Here is a 7,462-nt window from a genome sequence, read left to right as displayed (position 1 = left end):
CCCTTTCTAGAGCAAGGTTTTATGTTTTGGGGTTGTGGGGGATGAAATATTGCTTTGAAACGACCCACCACGAGCTTAGCCACGCAACTGGAGACCTGACCACGCTATTGACCGTGCAAAATGGCAGTAACACTGCCTCAAAAGAAGTGCGGCCGCGCTAGAGGCGAGCTACAGGGTGCGCATATCACATAATGTTCTGTAAAATGTGAATAACTTTTAGTGAAGAGATCCGTTCGAGTCCATAATATATCGTTGGAAATCTATTTGTAAGGCCTACAACTTTCATGTTTTTAGTTTTCCAAAATTCCTTACACATTTTCACTAAAACCTGCTGGAAGATTGACCTTTTGCAAACTTAGTCGATTTTGTCAAATCTTATGCACCTTACTTTCCATCTTGATTTTGAAACAACAATTTTCTCCCATAATCATCCTGATGGGACTTCACATGTTCAAAATATAACCTTTCTACTTATTTAACTCATTCATACCTAATCTGAATTTACGGGGTGTTACATTATCTCCCCATTGGGATCATTCATCCTCGAATGATTGTCCTGACTGTAACTTCTGCTAACTCCGGACCTTAATTAGGTCTGGTGGAAGCATGAACTTTCATTAACACTTGTATACTAAATTGAATGAATATATGATTACTGAATTGTTATGATACTGAATTTAATGACTACAACATTGACTGAATATTGGTCTGCAATGGATACATGAATACTAAACTATTAGGGATATATAAATATTGAATTGGCACGAATATTTGAGTAATCTGAGTACTAAGCTAGCATGAATATCTAAGTATTGGACTAACATGAGTAGCTGAGTATTGAGCTGACATGAGATCTGAGTACTGAACTGACATGAGTATTTGAGTACTAAACTGATATGAGTATCTGAGTACTGAACTGACATGAGTATCTGACTGCTGGAAACTTGAATATTATAACATGACACGTGAAATATTGGCTGTATCACCACTAATTATGGTGGCAACTCCAACTCATAAGCTAATTGATCAATCCTTCGCAAGAATCTATATGGCCCAATATAGCAGGGACTATGCTTCCCCTTCTTGCTAAATCTCATAACACCTTTCATAAGCGAAACTTTCAGAAACACCCAGTCAGCAACTTGAAACTCTAGGTCTCTATGTCTCACGCTCGAATAGGACTTTTGGTGGCTCTGAGTTTTCTTCAAACGCTCTTGAATCAACTTAACTTTCTCTATAGTCTGATAGACAAATCTGGTCCTAACAACTCCACTTCTCCAACTTCGATCCAACTAATTGGTGATCTACACCTTCGCCCATACAGAGCTTTGTACGGTGCCATCTTGATACTAGAATGGTAGGTTATTATTATCAAGGTCAATGAGAGGTATGTGATCATCCCAATTACTTTTAACATCAAGGACATATCCTCAACTATTTGAACAATGCGCTCTGCCTGGCCATCTTTCTGAGGATGAGAATGTGTGCCTAATCATTTCTGAAAGGACTTCTAAAAGTTCATTTTAACTGAGCACCACAATCTGAAATGATGGACAACTGAGTCCCATACATCAGACGATTTCCTGAATGTACAACTTGGTATAATCTTCTACTGAATCTATAGTTTTTACTGGCAAGAAGCGTGCTGACTTGGTAAGTCGATTTATGATCATCCAATCAAATCATTCTTTTAAAATGAGCAAGATAATCCCATTATAAATTTCCATATTTACCATCTCCACTCAAAAGTATGTGTATTCTGTGATGAAAACACTAGACTTTCTACTGATCAACTTTCACTTGCCAGCAATTCGGACAATTGGCCACAAAGTCTGAGATGTTCTTTTTCATGTCGTTCAACCAATAAATCTCCTTGGTGATGATGTATATTTGGGGAACCTGGATGGAAAGAATACCAGTAATTATGGGCTTCTAACATTATCTTCCCTCTTTAAATCCATCTATGTCCGGAACACACAATCTCTCTTGGTACCTCAAAGTACCATCATCTCCCTCTTATTCAAAAGCCATCGTCTTATACTTGTGAATCCCCTCTTTCAACTGCAACACGTAGGGATCATCACATTATTTCTCATTCTCTTCGGCTACTAAGGGGGAACAATTCATATTCTAGACAACAACTCTACTATCTTTGGAGTACGCAAATCGAACTCCTAACTAGGCTAAGCGGTGAACTTCTTTCACCAGAGTTGTCTTAACTACCTCAATCAAGAGTTATACTTTCCACACTTGATTATATTCTTAATAATTTCCTAAAAACACTTATAGAATTGTTGTGAGCTAAGTCTTTGACATGTACTCTAAATTTTAGAGTCCCGTGCAATGGCACTGCCCTCATAACACATAAATAGGCATGCTTTTATAGCTTTTTTGTGATCATTTTATCATCAATAACTAAGCTTGGTGATCTTTCTACTCACTTTGTGTTTCTTACATATGCTAGACATATTCCTTGTGGTAACTATACAATTTTCCCTCATTACCGAATTGATTTTATTTTTCATATCCCATGCTGACTATTCGAGTTTCAAATCTCTAACTGGACTTACTGAAAGTTTTCAAATCACCCCTTAGACCAAAGGTCTTATACTCGTGGATCCTTTTCTTTTTGTTGGGATCCAAATAACTTTCCTTATTTTCTGCAATTCTTATCACTCTACGTCAATGGCGACTAATCTTCCAACTTACTTATGAGAAATCTTCCTTTTTTTTTCTAGGAAAAACTAAATTATTCACATAATGGAAAGCTAATGTATTCACAACTATCATACACAATCTTAATAATTTCGCTCTGATCACACTGTTAATCTTGAGGAAACCCCTTTTCGATAACTCTTAAAGGCTATTCCTGCAGTTTGTCTCTCACTGCCTAGCTGATTTTTTTTCCAATATCACTATAATTCAGTTTTAACTTAAACTCTTTGGGTTCTAACACACGTTCGGTATTTCAAATTGTCATCCACTCACTATAGTTAACCTGGTTAAGTGCATCAAATTGTACCTATACTAGCTCTACTGAAATTGCTAATTCACTATATCTACTCAAAACTTACTTACTATTCTTTTACTAACCACCTGCTAGCATCATATTTTTTTCTCCTACTTTGAATAACTAAAGTGAAGCATAAGATTACTCCTAACTTCCCTCATCATCTGACCATATTCTTTTTCTGCACACTATCCTTTTTTTTCTTCTTCTAATCTATGTGCATGGATCATACTTAGGGAATTCATCTGCCTTAAACGAAATTTGAATATCTAACTGCAAACTTTCTATATAATACAAAATCATATCATACTATAAACATATGCGGTAATCACTTAGTCACATAACCTAAGGGGGAACTACCATATCTTTTATCTTACATCAATAGCTGCATCTTATAGTAACTTACTAATGTGGTACTTCTAGTTCTGATTTGAATAAATATGATCGTTCCCTGAAATCCACTATTGACTGCTCTTGGTTCTCATTTCATACATCATATCTTCTTGTCATTTGCATGAGTTGTATGAAATCTCATCTTTGGTAAAAACAAACGTTTCTGACTCCTAGGTATTTTTACCCTTAGGTTCTTTTCTGTTCAAAGCTATAGTGACCAATGTTAGGGTCTGACATCTGAACTATCATTATCCCACATGTGGCTCCAATTGCAAGAATTAAAAGAAATTGTTCTCTCAGGTAAAACACATATGAATGCACTACCATGCACAAACTTATCCTTCAAAGTATACCATCATCTGATAATTCACTTCATGTGCCATTCGGTGAGTCTTGGTCTTAATCCGGTCCTAAAACATGCGAAGATTTCACTATGATCACTATTACTTACATTTTATTTTAGCACACATAGACATCACTATATTACTCACACGTCACCAGAATTTTGATACACTGAAAATTGGATATTTTTAGTAAACATATAACTGAATACTGGCATACTGAATAACCATAAATTTGCTAACTGAAAGACTGTATAACTGGTAACTAAGGTAAACTAATAGCCATAAGACATGATAACTGCTTTTGTACTTTTTGATAAGGTTATGCTCGAATTTGTACTACTATCCATTGCATCCCACTTTAACATCCTCTTAAGTCTCATATTTACTAACCTGTACTCCATAACTATACCCCAATGAGTAGTTATCCTCTCTAGGACCTTAGGTTTCTCCTATGTGTCGCTTGGGCATCCAATACGCTTGGAATTCTATAGGAAGAGAAGATTACCTATTGCTCTAAGTTTCATGGCACGATCTAGAGTAGAAAGAAATGAGACAATCCTGGATGTCTTGGTAGTTAATCGTTTGTATGAGTGGCCGACACACACATATAAAGTAAACTCCACTAGACACGGCTTCATAGACTCCCTAGAACTCTTGAACCTAGTGCTCTGATACCAAGCTTTGTCACGCCCCGAACTTGGGCCTGGACGTAACACGACACTCGGTGCCTGACTACCTGTGACCGAGCGAACCAACTGGCTGGCTGAATCAATATATGATATCATAACATACTGAATGCGGAAGATAAACTAACACATGTTGATATACTGAAAGTCTGGATGATATAAATCAAAGTGTGGAAATACTAATACAATTCTGAAACATATTTGCAGCCAACATAGCTTAACCTGAAAAGCCTGAGACTCTGTCTAACTGTTACTCTAGTCTATGAAGCCTCTATTGAAGTACTGAAAACACTAATTATCTGTAAATACTAAAAGGCTGTAAAGTAATGATAATGCCTTGAAAGAACTGGGGATCACCAAATAGCTGGTACGAGAATCCTAGCGCTATGAATCGTCAAACTGTAAATCATTACCTGCATTGTGAGATGCAGGCCCCGGGCAAAAGGGACGTCAGTACATTTGAATTGCAGTGGTATGTAAAACAACTGAAAGAAAGAATTAAAAATGCTGAAATGAAACTAAGATGATAACTGAGAATTGATAATTGATAACTGAAATGATAACTATTGAAACCGAAACTGAATAATAGCTGATAACTAATAACTGAACTGATAACTGATAACTGGTAACTGAAATTGAACAAAGGAAGTAAGGATATGAATACTCCCTCTTCTGAATGACAAACAACCTGTTTATCTGAATAAATAAACTGCGGCTTCAGGCCCAATATATGTGCACAAATTGCAGCCTCGGGCCCTAGTATACGTATATATAACAGCGACCTCAGGTCCAAAATGCATAAAGCATAAACTGCGGCCTCAGGCCAAAAGATACATAAAGCATTAACTGCGGCCTTAGACCCAAATACAAGTGTTTGACATTCAGGGATTTAAAACTAGGAACTGAGAATCATACTGTAATACATGATAGTGAAATACTAAATCACACTGAGTTACATGATACTGAAATATTGAATAGGACTAGGCTGAGACATGTATTTTTGAACTGATTATGAATACTGAAACTTCAACTATTTATGGCGTAATGAGTAATCTCTACTAAGACTCAGGGACATCAAACCCAAGTCTATATTGAATACGCACTGAGCTCACAACATTCAGAATGAAAGTCATGAACGAGTTACGAAGCTAGAGAATAATTGTTCTGCAACTATTCAAGGAAACTAGGCTTAACTATATTTCTGAGGCAATTAGTAATGTCGTAAAAGAAACGTAGTATAGGGAGAATCATTAATATTCCCAAACATAGAGAGTTAGCCTGACATACCTTAACTTCATGCTCTTGAGCGTAATACAACATTCGCCAACCCTTTCAACTTTAATCTATATCAATACAAGTCAAAAGGATTCCATCTTAGCAATAATACTCATGTTTTGGTTACTTAGGCATTTCCTCAAACACTTGGTGGCATAAAGCTTCATATTCCTTATTAATGGTGTCTCTACACTCAACAACCAATTCTCTTTCTCCTAGATAAATTCTAAAGTTTCAAATGGTTATAATCAACATTATTCTTTATCACCCATAAGGTAAACAACACCCTTAACCAATAATCAATAATCAACAAGCCAAACCTATAATTGTTCATGCCTTTCTATCAAACCCATCAACTCATATCTCATGAGCTTGAGTCAATAATCATTAATCCAATGCTAGAATCAATTAGAGGGTGAAGACATTACCTTTTTGACGTTCAGTCTTCTTGAATTCGTGTTCTAGGGTTTCTTCTCTCAACAATGATGCCCCAAACGATTATCTAATGATTTGGAGGGCTTACCCATGTTAATAAGATGTTGGGAAATTGAAATTAACTTATAATCACAATTAGAACTTACCTTGGGTGGTGGAAGGACCCTTAAGGAGTTAGGTTTTTGTGAGTTCCCCTTTCTAGAACAAGGTTTTATATTTTGGGGCTGTGGGGGATGAAATATGGCTTTGAAACGACCCCCCACGAGTTCGGCCGCACACCTGGAGACCTGACCACGCTACTGACCGTGTAAAATGGCAGTAACACTACCTCAAAAGAAGTGCGGCCGCGCTAGGGGCGAGCTACAGGGCGCGCATATCACATACTGTTCTGTAAAATGCGAATAACTTTTTGTACAGAGATCCAGTCGAGTCCATAATATATCATTGGAAATCTATTTCAAAGGCCTACAACTTTCATGTTTTTAGTTTTCCAAAATTCCTTACACATTTTCACTAAAACCTGCTGGAAGATTGACCTTTTGCAAACTTAGTCGATTTTGTCAAATCTTATGCACCTTACTTTCCATCTTGATTTTGAAACAACAATTTTCACCTATAATCATCCCGATGGGACTTCACATGTTCAAAATTTAACCTTACTACTTCTTTAACTCATTCATACCAAATCCGAATTTATGGGGTGTTATATTATCTCCCCCTTGGGAACATTCGTCCTCGAATGATTGTCCTGACTGTAACTTCTGCTAACTCCGGACCTTAAACAGGTCTGGTGGAAGCATGAAATTTCATTAACACTTGTATACTAAACTGAATGAATATATGATTACTGAATTGTTACGATACTGAACTGAATGACTACTGCATTGACTGAATATTGGTCTGCAATGGATACGTGAATACTGAACTAACAGGGATATATAAATATTGAACTGGCACGAATATTTGAGTAATCTGAGTACTAAGCTGGCATGAATATCTGAGTACTGAACTGACATGAGTATCTGAGTACTGAACTGATATGAGTATCTAAGTACTGAACTGACATGAGTATCTGACTACTGGAAACTTGAATGTTATAACATGACACGTGAAATATTGGATGTACCACCACTAATTATGGTGGAAACTCCAACTCATAAGCTAATTGACCAAACCTTCGCTAGAATCTATATGGCCCAATATAGCAGGGACTATGCTTCCCCTTCTTCCTAAATCTCATAACACTTTTCATAAGCGAAACTTTCAGAAACACCCAATCAACAGCTTGAAACTCTAGGTCTCTATGCCTCATGCTCGAA

The sequence above is a fragment of the Nicotiana tabacum genome, chromosome 6 (assembly GCF_000715075.1).
Source record: "Nicotiana tabacum cultivar K326 chromosome 6, ASM71507v2, whole genome shotgun sequence".
In the NCBI taxonomy this organism is placed as follows: domain Eukaryota; kingdom Viridiplantae; phylum Streptophyta; class Magnoliopsida; order Solanales; family Solanaceae; genus Nicotiana; species Nicotiana tabacum.
This window is presented reverse-complemented; position numbering follows the sequence as displayed.